The 23790-nt window shown below is 43.7% G+C and overlaps 4 non-coding genes and 2 pseudogenes across 4 annotated transcripts; all 6 read right to left on the reverse strand.

The window, feature by feature from the left end:
- Positions 1-1923: 1923 nt before the first annotated feature.
- Positions 1924-2121, reverse strand: LOC142731501 (U2 spliceosomal RNA). Its single transcript, XR_012878965.1, has one exon. It is a non-coding gene; the product is annotated as a U2 spliceosomal RNA (small nuclear RNA).
- Positions 2122-3487: 1366 nt separating this feature from the next.
- LOC142731506 (U2 spliceosomal RNA) lies at positions 3488-3598 on the reverse strand (annotated as a pseudogene).
- Positions 3599-4886: 1288 nt separating this feature from the next.
- LOC142731499 (U2 spliceosomal RNA) lies at positions 4887-5095 on the reverse strand (annotated as a pseudogene).
- Positions 5096-11285: 6190 nt separating this feature from the next.
- On the reverse strand, positions 11286-11477 carry LOC142731493 (U2 spliceosomal RNA). The gene has a single exon (XR_012878959.1). It is a non-coding gene; the product is annotated as a U2 spliceosomal RNA (small nuclear RNA).
- Positions 11478-18318: 6841 nt separating this feature from the next.
- On the reverse strand, positions 18319-18509 carry LOC142731507 (U2 spliceosomal RNA). The gene has a single exon (XR_012878966.1). It is a non-coding gene; the product is annotated as a U2 spliceosomal RNA (small nuclear RNA).
- Positions 18510-19797: 1288 nt separating this feature from the next.
- Positions 19798-19995, reverse strand: LOC142731496 (U2 spliceosomal RNA). The gene has a single exon (XR_012878962.1). It is a non-coding gene; the product is annotated as a U2 spliceosomal RNA (small nuclear RNA).
- Between the last annotated feature and the right edge of the window lie 3795 nt (positions 19996-23790).

Consider the following 23790-nt stretch of genomic DNA (forward strand, 5'->3'; position numbering starts at 1 on the left):
TAGCCCATCAACCCCTTCTGGATCCCTCTTAAAATTAACAATAAATTTGTACTTGCCACTCCAGATTCCAGCCTCGTTGAGGATCTTGTTGGAAAAGACCACAGACTCACAATGGCGGAGGAGGAAGGCCTCAATGTCCGACCTTGGCACATGGGGATTGTACATGAAGACAACCAAAGGGACATTCCCATCTTCATAGAGGAGAGTGAAAACAAGACCATCCAAAGCAGCATTGTTGCGGTTCTTCTTCAAAGTGTTGTAGAAATTTAGGCAGTCGCTCCTAGAATTAAGCACAAGGGTATAATGACCCACCTTATGTTCCTGGAGGCAGAGGATGGCAGGGCGAGGGATCTTCAGAGCTCCAAAAATAACTTCGTCCACCAGACGTCCAAGAGGAAAGCGATTCTCCAATCCAGCTGTAGCATTGATGCGGATTCCAAACTTGACCCGGAGATCTCCGGTCCTGGGATATACGATCTGAACGCCCATGATCGCCTTCTTTGTCTCCTGGCTCACCCCCTAAAGCAGCAGGTGGCTTAAGCTGGTAAACCAGCGATGCCACAAGGCCAAGGGCGAGCACACAGACGGACCTCCTGACCAACCCCTTGAGATTAGCCAAAAGGCCGAGAAGCGATAACCCGAGCGGCCCTTGCCTTGCCCGAGCCTGTCCCATACTGCTGTTCACCCCTTGCAGCGATTGATTCAGCCTACTCCTAGGCAATTCCATGGGGCCCTGCAGGCTCACACACATTTACAGCTACTAAGCGGGAGGGAGGTGAATAAAGGCCGGAGAGGAAGCTACACAGGATTTGCTTCTTTTGCTTGCACCACAATGCAGTGCTGAAAGAGGAGGAATCTACATAAAAACGCCTTCCTGGCAACGCCCAAATGCCCTCCTGCCATGCAGATAAACACTGGCAGCGGCAGCAAGTGCATGCCCACAGCCACCCCTTGTTCCTTCACACCTTGTATCAGCTTTAATCCAGTCCAGTGCTGCCTGCTGAGCAGCACTGACCAACACTGCCTGGGCCCAGGCTTTTATCTATCTCTGAGGCCCCATTATGATGTCAGAAAGCTGGCTCTGGAATCCTGAGGGCTCCACTATGACACGTGCAAAGTTCCGTCTGAACTTTATATAAGACGGTGAGGCTCAGTCAGTCACTCAGTGTTGCCTGAGAGGGCAACACTGCAACAGCCGGCCGCCAGGCTGTCTTTTTTTTGCACATTTATTTGCCTCCAGGAGGCCACAAGAGGGAGACAAGGGACTGCAAAATGGAAAATAAGCATCCACCAACTTTACAGACAACTTCTCCTTGCTCCTACAACCTCCATCCTTGCACAGTTTGTTATTCTTCCAGGTAACAAAGTAACAAATCCAAATTGCTGCTCTCTTTGTAGGCAAGCAAGGGTTTGTTGCAACTGCAATTCTTACTTCTTCTTGAAATGTAGGGACGACAGTACATTCCATCACATCCATCTAGTGTACACAGGTAGGTCCATTGTGGCGGGTAGGCGGCTGGCTGCTTTAATGGCTGTTTGCTGTTCCCCTACTCCACTCCACTCCACTATTTGACTGTGGTGCTGCATCAATCAGTGGCTGGCTCAGGTGCAGCTCTTTAACTTACCTAGGAGGGAGGGCGGAGAGAAGACAAGGAAGGTGAATGAGCTGTTCCAATGTGAAATGCCGGAAACACAGAAACACAGAAGACACACACACACACACACACACACACAACAAGAGGTGGCAATGTATTCATTAATTGCATTTAATAAATGAGCTCATTATCACACATGACTGTACAAATGCATTGTCCAACAGGTGTTGAAATAATGGGATTAAAAGGGGAGATCCCATCAGAAAGACAAAAACAATAGCAAACACAAATAGCACTTTTGGAATCTGATTTTAGTCAACACATAAGGGAAGGGTGCACCGGTCCTGGAAATACTGCAATACCAGGTCAATGCGTGGAGTGGACAGAGCAAGCTCTATTTCCATCTCCCTGTTCTAAAAATCCATTTAATATATGGTCCCCAGATAGGGGACGTATCAGATATTAAACTGATAAGAACAGATTTTTTTTTTTTTTTTTTTTTTTTTTTTTTTTTTTAAAATCAGATCACGTCTTAAAAATCATAAAATTCAAAATAAAAAAGACTTAGATCATCACAATGAAAACTGAAAACGTACAATTAATTTTTGTTTTCCTCTTTCCTTTTTTTCTTAAGAAATCAAAAAAACATTCCTTTTTTAACAGCAATAGTTCCTAACATATCCACTAGATGTTCCTGCAAATCATTACCATCCCATTCACAGTTTACAATGCACGTTAACCACGTTGGCACACCATACCTTTCAAGAAACCCTGGTAAATTTTCTCTTACACAGAGCCGCACCCTCCTCCGCATTTTTTCAAAATTAATTCTACTACGTAACTGCTCTACTTCTTCCAGTAACCTGTCTCTTTCTGCTCTTTCCTCTTCTGAAATGACACTTTTTTTCTTTCTCTCTGCTTTTTTCCTTTTTTTCTCATCACTTTGCCCACTTCCTTCCAATTTCTGAAGCTTGCCTTCTTCCAAACTAACTTCCGCTTCCTTTCTTTTGACTATCTTCTTATTTTCCTCTTGTACCTCACGTTTGCTTTTCTTTGGGCATGATTTGAATATGTGCCCCTCCTCTCCACACATATTACATACTTTCCCTTTCTGACATTCATTATACTTATGTCCCTCTTGCAGACATTTTGTACACATTACTCTCTCACAGGTTTCTCTCTCATGACCATACTCTTTACAATTCAAACAAAACATATCCATTCCAGGAAAAAATAAATTTCCACATGCACTTCCAATCTTGAACCGCGCTGGAGGAAACAATAGGTTTCTAGATTCACCAATTCTCACAAATTTACAAAGAAATTTCCACTTCCCAGTCCAAAATCCAAAAGGGTTAAACACTTTCCCCTTCCCCACCACCTCCTCACAAAACTTATTGAGAAATAACTTAATGTCCTCTTCATCCACGTAAGGCGAAAACATTTTTACGACCACCAACTTTTTGTTTGGCGCAAAATGTGGTGTTACCTTCACACCCACAAGTCTTGGGTCCCTTTTACCTTCCTTCAAGCGTTCTAAAAAGACAGCATAAATTTCTTCTGTGGCGAAGGTAACGTCAAAGCACCCTCTCCTCGGATAGTCCATCACCGCCAAAATGCACGATCTCTCCAGCTGAAAGAAATCCAACAAAAGGACCTTCGTGATGTACTCCAAATCCTTCCTTTGCCTCTCAGATTCCTCCACGAAAAACCGGACCGCATTCCTGGTTCGCATATGTTCGGGAATTTCCTCCATCCTGCTCCAAAAGAATTCCAGCAATCTCCAAAGAAATACCTTCAGTACCGGAGTACCAGGCAGGTGATCGCTCCCCGTTGCCCTGGACTAATCCTCCTCCCCAATAGCAGCAGAGGGGTGAAGTCTCTCCTAAGAGAAACGATCCCCCCAGGCCAAGGAAAAGGGTACCAGGGCACCTCCTGACCAAGAAACAAGGCAATACCCTAAAGTACTACACTTGATCTTAGCCAAAAGGCCGAGAAGCGATAACCCGAGCGGCCCTTGCCTTGCCCGAGCCTGTCCCATACTGCTGTTCACCCCTTGCAGCGATTGATTCAGCCTACTCCTAGGCAATTCCATGGGGCCCTGCAGGCTCACACACATTTACAGCTACTAAGCGGGAGGGAGGTGAATAAAGGCCGGAGAGGAAGCTACACAGGATTTGCTTCTTTTGCTTGCACCACAATGCAGTGCTGAAAGAGGAGGAATCTACATAAAAACGCCTTCCTGGCAACGCCCAAATGCCCTCCTGCCATGCAGATAAACACTGGCAGCGGCAGCAAGTGCATGCCCACAGCCACCCCTTGTTCCTTCACACCTTGTATCAGCTTTAATCCAGTCCAGTGCTGCCTGCTGAGCAGCACTGACCAACACTGCCTGGGCCCAGGCTTTTATCTATCTCTGAGGCCCCATTATGATGTCAGAAAGCTGGCTCTGGAATCCTGAGGGCTCCACTATGACACGTGCAAAGTTCCGTCTGAACTTTATATAAGACGGTGAGGCTCAGTCAGTCACTCAGTGTTGCCTGAGAGGGCAACACTGCAACAGCCGGCCGCCAGGCTGTCTTTTTTTTGCACATTTATTTGCCTCCAGGAGGCCACAAGAGGGAGACAAGGGACTGCAAAATGGAAAATAAGCATCCACCAACTTTACAGACAACTTCTCCTTGCTCCTACAACCTCCATCCTTGCACAGTTTGTTATTCTTCCAGGTAACAAAGTAACAAATCCAAATTGCTGCTCTCTTTGTAGGCAAGCAAGGGTTTGTTGCAACTGCAATTCTTACTTCTTCTTGAAATGTAGGGACGACAGTACATTCCATCACATCCATCTAGTGTACACAGGTAGGTCCATTGTGGCGGGTAGGCGGCTGGCTGCTTTAATGGCTGTTTGCTGTTCCCCTACTCCACTCCACTCCACTATTTGACTGTGGTGCTGCATCAATCAGTGGCTGGCTCAGGTGCAGCTCTTTAACTTACCTAGGAGGGAGGGCGGAGAGAAGACAAGGAAGGTGAATGAGCTGTTCCAATGTGAAATGCCGGAAACACAGAAACACAGAAGACACACACACACACACACACACACACAACAAGAGGTGGCAATGTATTCATTAATTGCATTTAATAAATGAGCTCATTATCACACATGACTGTACAAATGCATTGTCCAACAGGTGTTGAAATAATGGGATTAAAAGGGGAGATCCCATCAGAAAGACAAAAACAATAGCAAACACAAATAGCACTTTTGGAATCTGATTTTAGTCAACACATAAGGGAAGGGTGCACCGGTCCTGGAAATACTGCAATACCAGGTCAATGCGTGGAGTGGACAGAGCAAGCTCTATTTCCATCTCCCTGTTCTAAAAATCCATTTAATATATGGTCCCCAGATAGGGGACGTATCAGATATTAAACTGATAAGAACAGATTTTTTTTTTTTTTTTTTTTTTTTTTTTTTTTTTTAACCCTCAGAGGTAAAAATATAAGTTCATTATATTTTTTGCACCTCAAACACTTTCACCAAACGTACACTCTGTATTTAGTGCGTTTCTTTAAGCTCATCATCGGGTCAATGATTTTTCTTTTTTAAACATATTTATTTACATTTACAATTAAACAAAAAAGGCATACAATCCCATCACCTTAGTCTAAACCCTTCACTCCACCCACCATTTATACTTTAACTACATACCTCCACTTCAAAAATTTCCAAATACCCTCTGCATCTGCTTCCCCAAACCTTTTCTTGTCCGACAAATATACCACATACATTCTATCCAAAATCATCCTCAAACACCCTTCTACCGTCACTTCCTTTCTTCTAAAGACATACAAATTCCTTACATCCCACAAAACTTCTTTAATGATTGCTAACATAATACACCACACCCTCTGTTTTTTCCTATCTAACATTCCCAACCCAAACATTATTACCTCAAACGACAGTTTTTTAACCCCAACCACCTCTTTACACAAAGGACTCACACCCTTCCACACTTCCTGAGCCACATCACAATTCCAGAATAAATGTAAAATATTTTCACACCCTCCACACCCCACTCTAGGACATGCTTCACTCCTCCCAATCCCACGATTTCTTTGAAACTCTCTCACAGGCAACGCTCCATGCATACTTTGCCATACAATCTCTTTCTGTCTATTTGTTATCCCATCCGTTTCCAAACTCTTCCATACTCTCCCTACATTCGCCCTTCTCACCATATTTATAGGACACTGCACTTCTTTTCCTTCAATACATCTCAACATCTCTTTTTTATTTCTCAACACATCACCCTTCCCCAACAACTCATAGCTTTTCAAAAACTTTTCCACATAAAGATACCACTTTGGACATATAAGTGCATACGGCACTCTTAAATCTCTCCCTATCCATCCTAATCTGCATAACACACTCCCACTCAGATATCTTACCATACATGCAAATTTCCAATCACCTCCCATCATCCTTCTTACTGCAAACACACTATTCACTCCCAAATATACCTCAATATTAGGAAACCCCATTCCCCCATTCTTTACACTTTTCCTCACAGTCTCTCTCTTCACTCTCTCCATCTTAGAACCCCAAAAAAATACCATCAGCACTCTATTCAATCTTCTCAGCATCATATACCCTGGCGGAAAGACAAAAGCAACATACAACAAAATTGGTAAAATCACACTTTTAATCACAAGAATCTTCCCAGCAAAAGACAATTCTCTCAAACGCCAGAAATTCATTTTCTTAATAATCTTTTTACCAACATCCTCCCAACTTTCATTCCCATCCAATTTTTCATCAAATTTCACCCCCAAAATCTGAATCGCTCCTTCCACACATTTTACACCTAAATCTTCTCTACTCCCAATGTTGCCAAACCTCTTCCATTCACTCTTATCCCAATTTACTCTAAATGCAGATGCCCCACAGAACAAAGCAACTAACAATTTAGCACGCCTTACCGCAGCATCGGATTCACAAATCACACACACATCATCCATGTATGCTAATACTTTTACTTCTTTCCCACCACAACCAGGAATCTTCACACCTCTCATACATTTATCCTTCCGAAACATCTGTAATAAAGGCTCAATCGCACAAATAAAGGCAATCGGAGACAGGGGACACCCCTGCCTCACACCGGAACCCACACTTATCTCACCACCAACCCATCCATTAATGAGAATCTTACTATACACATTCTTATACAACACTCTTACAACATTCACAAAGTCACTAGGAAAACCCATTCTTACCAAAACTCTAAATAAAAAATCATGCGCCAAACGATCAAAAGCCTTTTTAAAATCAATTGACAGAACATTCAATACTTGTTTCCTCTCCATGCTATCCCATATCACATCTCTCAGCAAACACAAATTCTCACTAATCCTCCTCCCCGGCACTCCACACACTTGCTCCTCCCCAACCACCTGACCAATCACATCTCTCATCCTATTTGCAATCAGCTTAGCAAACACCTTATAGTCCACATTCAACAAAGTAATCGGCCTCCAATTTTTAACATCATTCACATCCCCTTTCTTATAAATCAAAACCACCACCCCACTTTTCATACTTTCAACCATCCTACCATTCTCCCACATAAATTTATAAACTTGCACCACATCATCCTTAATCACGTCCCACATTTTTATGTAAAATTCCATCGGTAACCCATCATCCCCTGGAGTCTTATTCACAGCCATACTATCCAACACTCTCTTTACTTCATCCTCCTCAATGTTTCTCATCAAATTTGCATATTCAATTACTTCCACCCTATTTTCAATCATACTCACCACTTCAGCCTCCAAGTCCCTATCAATCTCTTTCACTGCATACAATTCTTTATAAAAACTTTCAACCACAGGAAACACTGCTTTTCCTTTCACCACCCTTCCATTTTTATCATACACTCTCACCAAATCCTCCTTTTTCCCCACTACTTTTTTGAAAAAATACCTAGAACATTTTTCCCCCTTTTCCAATTTATCTAATTTTGACTGATACATAATCTTTCTACCTTTTTCTAACAACCATTCCCTCATCTCATTTTTCACACAATCAATCTCCTCATCCACACTCCAACCTCTCTTTTTAACCTTCTGGAGAAAATTCAACCTTATATTATAACATTCATACCTCTTCCTTCTCTCCACAGCTTTCCTATAACCAACCTTTCTAAAAAACACACGTGTTCTTTCTTTAACCCAATCCCACCATGTTATTATATCCACAAAATCACCTTTTTTCTCACACCAAAACCTATATGTATCCACATATTTTCCACAAACACTCTCATCATCCAACAAACTCACATTCAATTTCCATAAACCCCTCCCACTCCCACAATCCTCATCCCAGACCAACTCACACTTAATGCACTCGTGATCAGAATATCCTACCTTCATTTGCATATATCCCTTACCCATCACCCCCTTAGAAACAAAAATCATATCAATTCTACTACTGTGTCTCCCACTATCCGCATAATAAGTATCTACTATAGGGTTAACACCACACAGGTGCACTACATCCCTCAATCCAAAATCAGTGAGTACAGACTTTAGCACATTCCCAGACACATCCAAATCCCCTCTAGTATCACAGTTAAAATCCCCCACCCACACAATATGTTCCCTACCTGGCAAAAACAGTTTAATTCTCTCAAACAACTCCACTCTCTCTTCCTTTTTTGCAGACGCATACACATTAATTACACGCACATTCACACCACATACTTTTATAACCACTAACAGGCACCGCCCCTCCTCAATCACTGTGTAGCTACAAACCTCCACCCTGCTACTCCTAACCAAAACCCCCACACCATCATTTCTATTGTGACTAGAACATGACCATATTGCTGCACCAAAACCCCACTCCTCCTGCTTAACTATATACTCTATCCCACACTCCTGCACACAAATTAAATCTGCTCCACTGAAAGACAATTCCTCCAAAATGGCTGCTCTCCTGGCCCGGTTTTTAAACACCCGGACATTGGAAGACAAAATTTTAAACGACATTTTATAACTGCCCTAGGCAGAAAAAGGTGAAAAAACACAAAGCAGAACCCTCAAACTTTCCGGGTTAAAGGCCCGGGAGAGTTTTCTTCACTAGTCTCATACTCCATGTTCGGCTCAAACAATGCCTGAAAGGCGTTCGCCGTCTCCACACTTTGCGTCTCCACCACTTCAATTCTCTGTTTTTTTGGAAAGTTCCCCACTCTCTGTGGGCGAAAAGACATCTCCACTTCTCTCACTGGACTCAACACTCCAGAGGAAGACCATTCTGATATCCTCTGAGATTCTTCTACCACAGGGCTTGGCATGTCCTCAATGAAAGTTTCCTCAATTGCCTGCACCTGCGTGCTATCTCGCTCAGCCTCAGCCAATATTGCATCAAGGATTTCTTTCTGCCTTTGCTCCTCCACCTCCCTTTCTATCCTTAACCTCTCATTGGCTTCCTCTTGCTTCTGGATATTCTTCTGTCTCTGTGCCTCTCTTTCCTTTTCCTCTTTCTCCTTTCTCTTCTTGCCCACTGGGCAATCTCTATACAGGTGCCCCACTTCACCACACAAATCACACGATCGGGGTTCCGTACATGCACCTGCCTCATGTCCAGCCATCTTACAATTCCTGCACACCTTCACCCCAGGGCAGCATTCCTTAGTGTGACCAAACTGGTGACAGAACCGGCAAAATTTTGGCATATTTTGATAATACAAATATCCTCTATAGCCAGCAATGGAAAAGGACAATGGAGGGCTCTTAACTCCACCAATACAATCCGGGTCCAGCTTAAACTGGACGAAAAATTTATAAGTTCCATTAAACACTTTCAATGAGCTGGTCATTTTGGTTCCCCCTTTCACACTGGTGCAATATAAACTCAAAAAGTTCTTGATTAAGTCCAGCTGGGTAAATGGGTTGAAGACATGTACAAATAGTACCCTCTCTCCCATAGCAAATAAAGGCACAAAAGAGACATTTTTCAAAACCTCACAGTTAGCATTCACTTTTAAGGCTTCATAGAAATTTAAACAGTCATTTTCTTCTTGAAAGGACACATCATACAATCCTTGCTTTCTGTTTTCTTGCACACAGAATAATTTATAAAGAGGGATACCTGCCATGTCGACCACCAGCTTCCTTCCAACAAATTCAATGGTGTTCTTACCAGAATCACTTGGGTCTACCTTAATTCGAATGGTTCTCTCCACTGGTGTTGTCCTTGCTGCATCCATGCTGACTATACCTGCCGATCCACGATCACAGAACGATCACCACTCTGGTTCCTCCCAAGGGAAAACCCGCACCCCCTGACCAAGACCAGAGCAATAAACTCTGATCTTAGCCAAAAGGCCGAGAAGCGATAACCCGAGCGGCCCTTGCCTTGCCCGAGCCTGTCCCATACTGCTGTTCACCCCTTGCAGCGATTGATTCAGCCTACTCCTAGGCAATTCCATGGGGCCCTGCAGGCTCACACACATTTACAGCTACTAAGCGGGAGGGAGGTGAATAAAGGCCGGAGAGGAAGCTACACAGGATTTGCTTCTTTTGCTTGCACCACAATGCAGTGCTGAAAGAGGAGGAATCTACATAAAAACGCCTTCCTGGCAACGCCCAAATGCCCTCCTGCCATGCAGATAAACACTGGCAGCGGCAGCAAGTGCATGCCCACAGCCACCCCTTGTTCCTTCACACCTTGTATCAGCTTTAATCCAGTCCAGTGCTGCCTGCTGAGCAGCACTGACCAACACTGCCTGGGCCCAGGCTTTTATCTATCTCTGAGGCCCCATTATGATGTCAGAAAGCTGGCTCTGGAATCCTGAGGGCTCCACTATGACACGTGCAAAGTTCCGTCTGAACTTTATATAAGACGGTGAGGCTCAGTCAGTCACTCAGTGTTGCCTGAGAGGGCAACACTGCAACAGCCGGCCGCCAGGCTGTCTTTTTTTTGCACATTTATTTGCCTCCAGGAGGCCACAAGAGGGAGACAAGGGACTGCAAAATGGAAAATAAGCATCCACCAACTTTACAGACAACTTCTCCTTGCTCCTACAACCTCCATCCTTGCACAGTTTGTTATTCTTCCAGGTAACAAAGTAACAAATCCAAATTGCTGCTCTCTTTGTAGGCAAGCAAGGGTTTGTTGCAACTGCAATTCTTACTTCTTCTTGAAATGTAGGGACGACAGTACATTCCATCACATCCATCTAGTGTACACAGGTAGGTCCATTGTGGCGGGTAGGCGGCTGGCTGCTTTAATGGCTGTTTGCTGTTCCCCTACTCCACTCCACTCCACTATTTGACTGTGGTGCTGCATCAATCAGTGGCTGGCTCAGGTGCAGCTCTTTAACTTACCTAGGAGGGAGGGCGGAGAGAAGACAAGGAAGGTGAATGAGCTGTTCCAATGTGAAATGCCGGAAACACAGAAACACAGAAGACACACACACACACACACACACACACAACAAGAGGTGGCAATGTATTCATTAATTGCATTTAATAAATGAGCTCATTATCACACATGACTGTACAAATGCATTGTCCAACAGGTGTTGAAATAATGGGATTAAAAGGGGAGATCCCATCAGAAAGACAAAAACAATAGCAAACACAAATAGCACTTTTGGAATCTGATTTTAGTCAACACATAAGGGAAGGGTGCACCGGTCCTGGAAATACTGCAATACCAGGTCAATGCGTGGAGTGGACAGAGCAAGCTCTATTTCCATCTCCCTGTTCTAAAAATCCATTTAATATATGGTCCCCAGATAGGGGACGTATCAGATATTAAACTGATAAGAACAGATAAGGTTTCAACAAAGTTTTTTATTGGCAAAAATAATATATTTTACAGACTTTTTTTTAAAATTGAAACCACAAGATAAAATCAACAGCATAATACATGAATATTCATACATTTAAATGAATACAAAAGTAATAATAATAAGACCATTAATACAGATGTTATAATAAAAGTACAGAACAATAGCAGGATAAAATTTATACAGGGCATAAAAGACATAAAAGAATAAAACCATTTTTATTTACAATGTTATGGTATTCCACATTTGCAAACACCACATGGATGTTGCTTCTTTTACCCCTAGCTGCTTTTTGTCCCTAAGATAATAAATATACATTTCACTTAGGGCATATTTCACACAATTTTTAACGTCAATAAAATCATGTTTAAAAAGCAGAATGTTCCTAACCTTCCAGATGGCATTCTTAAAACAGTTTAAAATGATCCAACAGACCATTTGCTGTTTAAAACTTGGGCAGTTAAAAAGACCATAAAACACGTATTCAAATTTAAGATCTTTAAGACCGCAGGCCCATTTCAGCAATGGGCCTACCTTCCTCCAAACCTCCTGTGCATATGGGCAGTTCCAAAACAGGTGCATTACCGTCTCGTCGTCACCACACCTGTCTCTCGGGCACTTGGCTCTCGCCACCAGTCCTCGCCTATGCTGGAATTCACGAGTAGGGAGGCACCGGTGAACGATTGCCCAGGCAAGGTCCTTGTGCACATTTGCCATAAATTTCCCGAAAACGTTCCGCCACACCACCTTGGACCTTGCCTGTGAGAAATTTGAAACTGCCAGTGTATCCTCCTGCCGCCTACAGGAGAGTGACACTTTTTTCTGGTCCCCCAATATGTCAGGCTCCAATTCTTGGAGACCTAGGAGCCTGACAGTTTTTTCGAGCACCGCATATTGTTTTGGGGGACACAGAAGCACAGGAGAATTCAAAGGGACACGAAACCATCGTTTAAAAATCATGCCCGTAGCGTACTTTAAAAAGTAGCTAAAAATACCATCAGAATTATACATTTTAAAACAGAAGCAAAAGTATTTAATGTAAAAGAAGTTAAAAAGGTTAGGAACATCTCTCCCGCCATTGTCCTTACATCTGTACATAAAATCACGTTTTAGTTTTTCCATTTTGGAACCCCATAAAAACATAAAACAGATCCTGGTCACTTTTTTAATATATAAAATTGTTGGAGGGAAAACCATAGCTACATAAAGCATTATGGGTAATAAAACAGATTTAATTATTAAAACTTTTCCCTCCATGGTGAGATTTCTCAAATTCCACATTAAAACCTTTTTTTCCATTTTGGCAATTACTGAATCCCAATTGGGTCTCCCATCGTTTTCTTGATTAAAAACAATTCCTAAAATTTTTATCTGATCCTGCTGCATGTTAACTCCTGGTGTCACAGAGGAATCCCATACACCAGTATAAAAACAGTCACACTTATCAACGTTTAATTTAAAACCAGAGGCTTCACAAAAAAAGCCGGTGTTCCTCAATGCCCGTCTCATAGAAGCGGCGTCTGGGCATAGGACGGTGGCGTCATCCATATAGCCTAGGATTTTTACCTGGTTCCCCCTTCCTCCAGGTATGGGCACGCCTCTGATGACTTTATCATCTCTTATTAGGGTGAACAGAGGTTCTATGGCACAAATAAAAAGGAGCGGAGACAACGGGCACCCCTGTTTCACCCCTGATAAAAGAGGAACACCTTTAGTTAAAAATCCGTTGATAGAAATTTGGCTAAAACAGGATCGATATAAAAGCTTAATACGTGTTAAAATAATTTCAGGAACAGCCATCTTTTTAAGAACCATAAAAAGATATTCATGGGAGACCCGGTCAAAAGCCTTCTCGAAATCTAAGGATAAAATAGCAAGGCTTTGACCCCTTTCTTTAAAATACCAAATGATGTCACGTAAAATATTCAGGGACTCAGTAATTGACCTCCCAGGTACCCCACATACCTGGTTTGGATGGATTAATTTATGAATAAAAGGTTTAAAACGGATTGTTATTAGTTTAGCTAAAATTTTACAATCAACGTTTAAAAGAGTAATAGGGCGCCAGTTTTTTAACTGGTCCCTCTCACCTTTTTTAAAAATTAAGGACACAATCCCCCTCCTCCAGGAAGGGGGCAGCTCTTCAGTAATAAAAACTTCCTTATACAATAAAAACATGTCATTCTTTAAAATTTCCCAAAAAGCATGATAAAATTCGATGGGCAGACCATCTTCCCCAGGAGCTTTCCCATTAGAAAAACTTTTAAAAGCAAATAAAAGTTCCTCCAAGGTAATATTACGGGATAAAACTTCCTGGTCTAAAATATCTAGCTTGGCATCAAGGGAATTAAGAACATGTTCTAAAAAGGAAGGATCAATATTTTTCTTGTTAAAAAGAGATTGGTAGAAATTAAAAGCAGAATTTAAAATGCCGACCATAGTGGTTTCTCCTTCAAGGTTTAAAATGACATCTCGTTTATCCATTACCTTTTTGAAGAAGAACCGGGAACACTTCTCGCCATCCTCGAGGTGCTTTACATGTGAATTAAAAATTATTTGTTTCCCTTTCTCTTCTATGGCATGTTTTATTTCAGCTTTAAGATTTAAGATATCATCATCAACATCCATACCAATCTCCTTCAATTTAAAAAGTACATGTAAACGTTTATTAAGAACATAAAACCATTGTTTTTTCTCTTTTGCTTTCTTCTTACCTGCTCGAATAAAAAAAGCTCTGATTTTGGGTTTAATGCCCTCCCACCAGTGTAGCATAGGCTGACTGGGCGCTCTATGGGACTGCCAACACTGGTAGGTCCGCACAAACTCCTCTTTAATGATGGGGTCCTCCAGGAGTGTGGTGTTTAGTCTCCAGGGACCCCTACAAGCTTTTTGCTCTCCCTCTAGCTCCAGGTGCACTGAAAGGAGCTTGTGATCAGATAAAATATTTGTTAAAAGCAAACATTTTTTGGGAATAAAACTATTAGAAGTGAAAATAAAATCAATTCTGGAGCTCACTCTTCCATTGGACCAGGTGGGGCCTGGGTCCGCAGGCAAGAGTTCCCTCCAGCAATCTTTCAATTTAAAATCACCAATAAAATTCTTGAGCAGGTAAGAAGTACGGTCAATTTTTCGATTAAAATCCCCACCCTGCCGGTGTTCTCCATCTCGCACACAGTTAAAATCACCACCCACCAGCAGGGGGGTAGACCCAACACAAAACAATGGTAAAATCTCTAATAGTTCTGCCCTCTCCTGTTTGGTAGGAGGGGCATAAACGTTTAAAACACGAATTAAAATTCCATTAAAAAGCAAATGTATTAAAATAGCTCTGCCGGGCATGATTTCAGTCACTGTTTGGATGGAGATAAAACGACCTCGGCAGAGCAATCCAACCCCCGCAGAGCGACAGTCATTTCCACCAGACCAGACTGAGGGGCCTAGTTTCCAGTCCATCTTTAAATCTTGATATTCCAAGTCATTAGGGATTCCACATTCTTGAAGCAGGCAAAGGTCAAAGTCCACAGTCTCTAAAAATGAAAATAAAGCAGTCCTGCGGACAGGGCTCTTTAGGGACCTCACATTTAGTGAGGCGACTTTGATAGGAACCAACATAGTCTTAGTTGAGGTCAGGGTCCGAACCAGAAGAGTCGTATTCGGAGATCAGCTGCGAGTCTGGACCCCCTTTTTGAGGGGTCAATAAATCTTGGATGTTGGTAGGGTCAGAGCCAGATACGTGGGCGGCTCCAACCCCCACACTGCTCTCATCCGAACTCCGATAGGCAGCTTTCCTCCGAACTCCGGACTCCTCTTCCTCTCGCTGTCTCTTTGCAGAATGGCTCCTATCCATCTCCTCGAAGTCGCTCTCACCCATCTCTGGCCCCTGGCTGAAGATATCGCTGATGTCCTTCCTGGGCAGCTGCACAGGGGCCTGTGAGGTCCCATCACTCTTGGCAACCTTTGCCTGCTTACGGGGAGCCTTCATCGCAAGCCCCTCCACAACCGCAGTGGAGGAACTTTGCTCCGACCCCCCCGTTGACCGGAAATGGTCAAAACGAGGCTCCAATCCAGCATATTTTAGGGTTTTCTTAATGGAGCCCTCGTCTGACACAGAGTGTCTCCGCTCCATGCCCACACTCTTGGGACAGGCGTCAGGTCCTACTGCAGAACCTACGGAGCCACGACGCCTGTCGCTAACCACTGCCTCAACAGGGTCCACTGCAGGCGGAGCAGAGGACCTGTTTGCAGAGGTGCCGGTCAACTTATGTCCAGCAGAGTCAGAATTCCTCCTGCTCTGCCTGGACCCGGTGGAATCCCTATGGCCGTCCCTCGAGGCTGACATCGGTGGGCCCCCCGATGGAGCTGTGAAGGACTTTGGCCTGGACCCCTCAGTCGTCAATGCTCGTTTTGGGGCATTACCAGCGGCGTCTGCACATGTTGCAAACTGCCGCTCTGGCCCTGGTCTGGGTGGCCCAGATTTCGCTCTGCGGGGGCAGTCTTTAAAAGCATGCCCAGTCATGCCGCACAGATTGCACAACACCTCGGAACTGCATTTTGCCGCCACGTGTCCAACCTGGCCACACCTATTACACTGCACCACATGGGGCCGGTCACAATGTTCTCTGGTGTGGCCATATCTCAAGCAGTTCCGGCAGGCTATTGGCATCTGGGGGTAAAATAAGAATCCTCGATTCTTCCCAATGGCAAAGTTCTGGGGTGGGTGATGTAAGCCTCCAATGCCATTGGGATCCTGGCGGAACTTCACCCAATATTTCCTTTTGCCATTCCAGAAGCTCTGGGTGTTCAAGATTTTGTGTGAGAAGCGGACCTCCCTGCAGTAACGACTGAGGAAGGTTTCAATGTCACACTCTGAGACAAATGGACTGAACATGCACATCACGAGCGGGACTTCTTCCTCCCCGTAGAGGAATAAAAAGTTCAGTCCATTTAGCCGCTCCTCACTCTGGTCCGCATCAGATAGTCTCTTGTGCATATTCTCGCAGCATGCCGCGGCCGTAAAGGAGATGGTGTACCGACCGCGGCTTTCCTGGTCATTGAGACACAGGATGTCCGCCCGCTTGAGCCCCAGGAAGTCCAGCAGAATCACCTCCACAATGAAGCGAAGGTTCTTCCGCTGACGATGGCCTTCTTCCACCTCAATGCGGACGGACTGGCGCAACCGGGTGTCCCCGGATGCGAAACCAAATGTAAATGGCATTTTCAGTGCCTGGGGGCTAAGCCTGTCCCTTATAGCAGCAAGGGCTCAGATTCCACAATTAAGTGGAACCCTCCCCCAAGGCCAAGGATTAGGGTACCCCAGACACCTACGAAGCCCGATAAACGCCCTCGGAACGCTCTTAGGAAAACGCCTCAAGGTCGGTTGACCTTTTGGGTAAGGCGCGATCGCAACTCGTTGTCCGGGGGCTAAGCCCACTCCCCAAATAGCAGCAAGGGGGTGAAGTCTCTCTGTGAAAAGAGACGATCCCCCAAGGCCAAGGAGCAGGGTACCCCGGACACCTCCCAACAAAACCAGATGCAGAAATACTACACCTGATCTTGCCAAAAGGCCGAGAAGCGATAACCCGAGCGGCCCTTGCCTTGCCCGAGCCTGTCCCATACTGCTGTTCACCCCTTGCAGCGATTGATTCAGCCTACTCCTAGGCAATTCCATGGGGCCCTGCAGGCTCACACACATTTACAGCTACTAAGCGGGAGGGAGGTGAATAAAGGCCGGAGAGGAAGCTACACAGGATTTGCTTCTTTTGCTTGCACCACAATGCAGTGCTGAAAGAGGAGGAATCTACATAAAAACGCCTTCCTGGCAACGCCCAAATGCCCTCCTGCCATGCAGATAAACACTGGCAGCGGCAGCAAGTGCATGCCCACAGCCACCCCTTGTTCCTTCACACCTTGTATCAGCTTTAATCCAGTCCAGTGCTGCCTGCTGAGCAGCACTGACCAACACTGCCTGGGCCCAGGCTTTTATCTATCTCTGAGGCCCCATTATGATGTCAGAAAGCTGGCTCTGGAATCCTGAGGGCTCCACTATGACACGTGCAAAGTTCCGTCTGAACTTTATATAAGACGGTGAGGCTCAGTCAGTCACTCAGTGTTGCCTGAGAGGGCAACACTGCAACAGCCGGCCGCCAGGCTGTCTTTTTTTTGCACATTTATTTGCCTCCAGGAGGCCACAAGAGGGAGACAAGGGACTGCAAAATGGAAAATAAGCATCCACCAACTTTACAGACAACTTCTCCTTGCTCCTACAACCTCCATCCTTGCACAGTTTGTTATTCTTCCAGGTAACAAAGTAACAAATCCAAATTGCTGCTCTCTTTGTAGGCAAGCAAGGGTTTGTTGCAACTGCAATTCTTACTTCTTCTTGAAATGTAGGGACGACAGTACATTCCATCACATCCATCTAGTGTACACAGGTAGGTCCATTGTGGCGGGTAGGCGGCTGGCTGCTTTAATGGCTGTTTGCTGTTCCCCTACTCCACTCCACTCCACTATTTGACTGTGGTGCTGCATCAATCAGTGGCTGGCTCAGGTGCAGCTCTTTAACTTACCTAGGAGGGAGGGCGGAGAGAAGACAAGGAAGGTGAATGAGCTGTTCCAATGTGAAATGCCGGAAACACAGAAACACAGAAGACACACACACACACACACACACACACAACAAGAGGTGGCAATGTATTCATTAATTGCATTTAATAAATGAGCTCATTATCACACATGACTGTACAAATGCATTGTCCAACAGGTGTTGAAATAATGGGATTAAAAGGGGAGATCCCATCAGAAAGACAAAAACAATAGCAAACACAAATAGCACTTTTGGAATCTGATTTTAGTCAACACATAAGGGAAGGGTGCACCGGTCCTGGAAATACTGCAATACCAGGTCAATGCGTGGAGTGGACAGAGCAAGCTCTATTTCCATCTCCCTGTTCTAAAAATCCATTTAATATATGGTCCCCAGATAGGGGACGTATCAGATATTAAACTGATAAGAACAGATACTACACTTGATCTTAGCCAAAAGGCCGAGAAGCGATAACCCGAGCGGCCCTTGCCTTGCCCGAGCCTGTCCCATACTGCTGTTCACCCCTTGCAGCGATTGATTCAGCCTACTCCTAGGCAATTCCATGGGGCCCTGCAGGCTCACACACATTTACAGCTACTAAGCGGGAGGGAGGTGAATAAAGGCCGGAGAGGAAGCTACACAGGATTTGCTTCTTTTGCTTGCACCACAATGCAGTGCTGAAAGAGGAGGAATCTACATAAAAACGCCTTCCTGGCAACGCCCAAATGCCCTCCTGCCATGCAGATAAACACTGGCAGCGGCAGCAAGTGCATGCCCACAGCCACCCCTTGTTCCTTCACACCTTGTATCAGCTTTAATCCAGTCCAGTGCTGCCTGCTGAGCAGCACTGACCAACACTGCCTGGGCCCAGGCTTTTATCTATCTCTGAGGCCCCATTATGATGTCAGAAAGCTGGCTCTGGAATCCTGAGGGCTCCACTATGACACGTGCAAAGTTCCGTCTGAACTTTATATAAGACGGTGAGGCTCAGTCAGTCACTCAGTGTTGCCTGAGAGGGCAACACTGCAACAGCCGGCCGCCAGGCTGTCTTTTTTTTGCACATTTATTTGCCTCCAGGAGGCCACAAGAGGGAGACAAGGGACTGCAAAATGGAAAATAAGCATCCACCAACTTTACAGACAACTTCTCCTTGCTCCTACAACCTCCATCCTTGCACAGTTTGTTATTCTTCCAGGTAACAAAGTAACAAATCCAAATTGCTGCTCTCTTTGTAGGCAAGCAAGGGTTTGTTGCAACTGCAATTCTTACTTCTTCTTGAAATGTAGGGACGACAGTACATTCCATCACATCCATCTAGTGTACACAGGTAGGTCCATTGTGGCGGGTAGGCGGCTGGCTGCTTTAATGGCTGTTTGCTGTTCCCCTACTCCACTCCACTCCACTATTTGACTGTGGTGCTGCATCAATCAGTGGCTGGCTCAGGTGCAGCTCTTTAACTTACCTAGGAGGGAGGGCGGAGAGAAGACAAGGAAGGTGAATGAGCTGTTCCAATGTGAAATGCCGGAAACACAGAAACACAGAAGACACACACACACACACACACACACACAACAAGAGGTGGCAATGTATTCATTAATTGCATTTAATAAATGAGCTCATTATCACACATGACTGTACAAATGCATTGTCCAACAGGTGTTGAAATAATGGGATTAAAAGGGGAGATCCCATCAGAAAGACAAAAACAATAGCAAACACAAATAGCACTTTTGGAATCTGATTTTAGTCAACACATAAGGGAAGGGTGCACCGGTCCTGGAAATACTGCAATACCAGGTCAATGCGTGGAGTGGACAGAGCAAGCTCTATTTCCATCTCCCTGTTCTAAAAATCCATTTAATATATGGTCCCCAGATAGGGGACGTATCAGATATTAAACTGATAAGAACAGATTTTTTTTTTTTTTTTTTTTTTTTAACCCTCAGAGGTAAAAATATAAATTCATTATATTTTTTGCACCTCAAACACTTTCACCAAACGTACACTCTGTATTTAGTGCGTTTCTTTAAGCTCATCATCGGGTCAATTATTTTCCTTTTTTAAACATATTTATTTACATTTACAATTAAACAAAAAGGCATACAATCCCATCACCTTAGTCTAAACCCTTCACTCCACCCACCATTTATACTTTAACTACATACCTCCACTTCAAAAATTTCCAAATACCCTCTGCATCTGCTTCCCCAAACCTTTTCTTGTCCGACAAATATACCACATACATTCTATCCAAAATCATCCTCAAACACCCTTCTACCGTCACTTCCTTTCTTCTAAAGACATACAAATTCCTTACATCCCACAAAACTTCTTTAATGATTGCTAACATAATACACCACACCCTCTGTTTTTTCCTATCTAACATTCCCAACCCAAACATTATTACCTCAAACGACAGTTTTTTAACCCCAACCACCTCTTTACACAAAGGACTCACACCCTTCCACACTTCCTGAGCCACATCACAATTCCAGAATAAATGTAAAATATTTTCACACCCTCCACACCCCACTCTAGGACATGCTTCGCTCCTCCCAATCCCACGATTTCTTTGAAACTCTCTCACAGGCAACGCTCCATGCATACTTTGCCATACAATCTCTTTCTGTCTATTTGTTATCCCATCCGTTTCCAAACTCTTCCATACTCTCCCTACATTCGCCCTTCTCACCATATTTATAGGACACTGCACTTCTTTTCCTTCAATACATCTCAACATCTCTTTTTTATTTCTCAACACATCACCCTTCCCCAACAACTCATTGCTTTTCAAAAACTTTTCCACATACAGATACCACTTTGGACATATAAGTGCATACGGCACTCTTAAATCTCTCCCTATCCATCCTAATCTGCATAACACACTCCCACTCAGATATCTTACCATACATGCAAATTTCCAATCACCTCCCATCATCCTTCTTACTGCAAACACACTATTCACTCCCAAATATACCTCAATATTAGGAAACCCCATTCCCCCATTCTTTACACTTTTCCTCACAGTCTCTCTCTTCACTCTCTCCATCTTAGAACCCCAAAAAAATACCATCAGCACTCTATTCAATCTTCTCAGCATCATATACCCTGGCGGAAAGACAAAAGCAACATACAACAAAATTGGTAAAATCACACTTTTAATCACAAGAATCTTCCCAGCAAAAGACAATTCTCTCAAACGCCAGAAATTCATTTTCTTAATAATCTTTTTACCAACATCCTCCCAACTTTCATTCCCATCCAATTTTTCATCAAATTTCACCCCCAAAATCTGAATCGCTCCTTCCACACATTTTACACCTAAATCTTCTCTCCTCCCAATGTTCCCAAACCTCTTACATTCACTCTTATCCCAATTTACTCTAAATGCAGATGCCCCACAGAACAAAGCAACTAACAATTTTGCACGCCTTACCGCAGCATCGGATTCACAAATCACACACACATCATCCATGTATGCTAATACTTTTACTTCTTTCCCACCACAACCAGGAATCTTCACACCTCTCATACATTTATCCTTCCGAAACATCTGTAATAAAGGCTCAATCGCACAAATAAAGGCAATCGGAGACAGGGGACACCCCTGCCTCACACCGGAACCCACACTTATCTCACCACCAACCCATCCATTAATGAGAATCTTACTATACACATTCTTATACAACACTCTTACAACATTCACAAAGTCACTAGGAAAACCCATTCTTACCAAAACTCTAAATAAAAAATCATGCGCCAAACGATCAAAAGCCTTTTCAAAATCAATTGACAGAACATTCAATACTTGTTTCCTCTCCATGCTATCCCATATCACATCTCTCAGCAAACACAAATTCTCACTAATCCTCCTCCCCGGCACTCCACACACTTGCTCCTCCCCAACCACCTGACCAATCACATCTCTCATCCTATTTGCAATCAGCTTAGCAAACACCTTATAGTCCACATTCAACAAAGTAATCGGCCTCCAATTTTTAACATCATTCACATCCCCTTTCTTATAAATCAAAACCACCACCCCACTTTTCATACTTTCAACCATCCTACCATTCTCCCACATAAATTTATAAACTTGCACCACATCATCCTTAATCACGTCCCACATTTTTATGTAAAATTCCATCGGTAACCCATCATCCCCTGGAGTCTTATTCACAGCCATACTATCCAACACTCTCTTTACTTCATCCTCCTCAATGTTTCTCATCAAATTTGCATATTCAATTACTTCCACCCTATTTTCAATCATACTCACCACTTCAGCCTCCAAGTCCCTATCAATCTCTTTCACTGCATACAATTCTTTATAAAAACTTTCAACCACAGGAAACACTGCTTTTCCTTTCACCACCCTTCCATTTTTATCATACACTCTCACCAAATCCTCCTTTTTCCCCACTACTTTTTTGAAAAAATACCTAGAACATTTTTCCCCCTTTTCCAATTTATCTAATTTTGACTGATACATAATCTTTCTACCTTTTTCTAACAACCATTCCCTCATCTCATTTTTCACACAATCAATCTCCTCATCCACACTCCAACCTCTCTTTTTAACCTTCTGGAGAAAATTCAACCTTATATTATAACATTCATACCTCTTCCTTCTCTCCACAGCTTTCCTATAACCAACCTTTCTAAAAAACACACGTGTTCTTTCTTTAACCCAATCCCACCATGTTATTATATCCACAAAATCACCTTTTTTCTCACACCAAAACCTATATGTATCCACATATTTTCCACAAACACTCTCATCATCCAACAAACTCACATTCAATTTCCATAAACCCCTCCCACTCCCACAATCCTCATCCCAGACCAACTCACACTTAATGCACTCGTGATCAGAATATCCTACCTTCATTTGCATATATCCCTTACCCATCACCCCCTTAGAAACAAAAATCATATCAATTCTACTACTGTGTCTCCCACTATCCGCATAATAAGTATCTACTATAGGGTTAACACCACACAGGTGCACTACATCCCTCAATCCAAAATCAGTGAGTACAGACTTTAGCACATTCCCAGACACATCCAAATCCCCTCTAGTATCACAGTTAAAATCCCCCACCCACACAATATGTTCCCTACCTGGCAAAAACAGTTTAATTCTCTCAAACAACTCCACTCTCTCTTCCTTTTTTGCAGACGCATACACATTAATTACACGCACATTCACACCACATACTTTTATAACCACTAACAGGCACCGCCCCTCCTCAATCACTGTGTAGCTACAAACCTCCACCCTGCTACTCCTAACCAAAACCCCCACACCATCATTTCTATTGTGACTAGAACATGACCATATTGCTGCACCAAAACCCCACTCCTCCTGCTTAACTATATACTCTATCCCACATTCCTGCACACAAATTAAATCTGCTCCACTGAAAGACAATTCCTCCAAAATGGCTGCTCTCCTGGCCCGGTTTTTAAACACCCGGACATTGGAAGACAAAATTTTAAACGACATTTTATAACTGCCCTAGGCAGAAAAAGGTGAAAAAACACAAAGCAGAACCCTCAAACTTTCCGGGTTAAAGGCCCGGGAGAGTTTTCTTCACTAGTCTCATACTCCATGTTCGGCTCAAACAATGCCTGAAAGGCGTTCGCCGTCTCCACACTTTGCGTCTCCACCACTTCAATTCTCTGTTTTTTTGGAAAGTTCCCCACTCTCTGTGGGCGAAAAGACATCTCCACTTCTCTCACTGGACTCA

Source organism: Rhinoderma darwinii, unplaced genomic scaffold, assembly GCF_050947455.1.
Source record: "Rhinoderma darwinii isolate aRhiDar2 unplaced genomic scaffold, aRhiDar2.hap1 Scaffold_805, whole genome shotgun sequence".
Taxonomy (NCBI): Eukaryota; Metazoa; Chordata; class Amphibia; order Anura; family Rhinodermatidae; genus Rhinoderma; species Rhinoderma darwinii.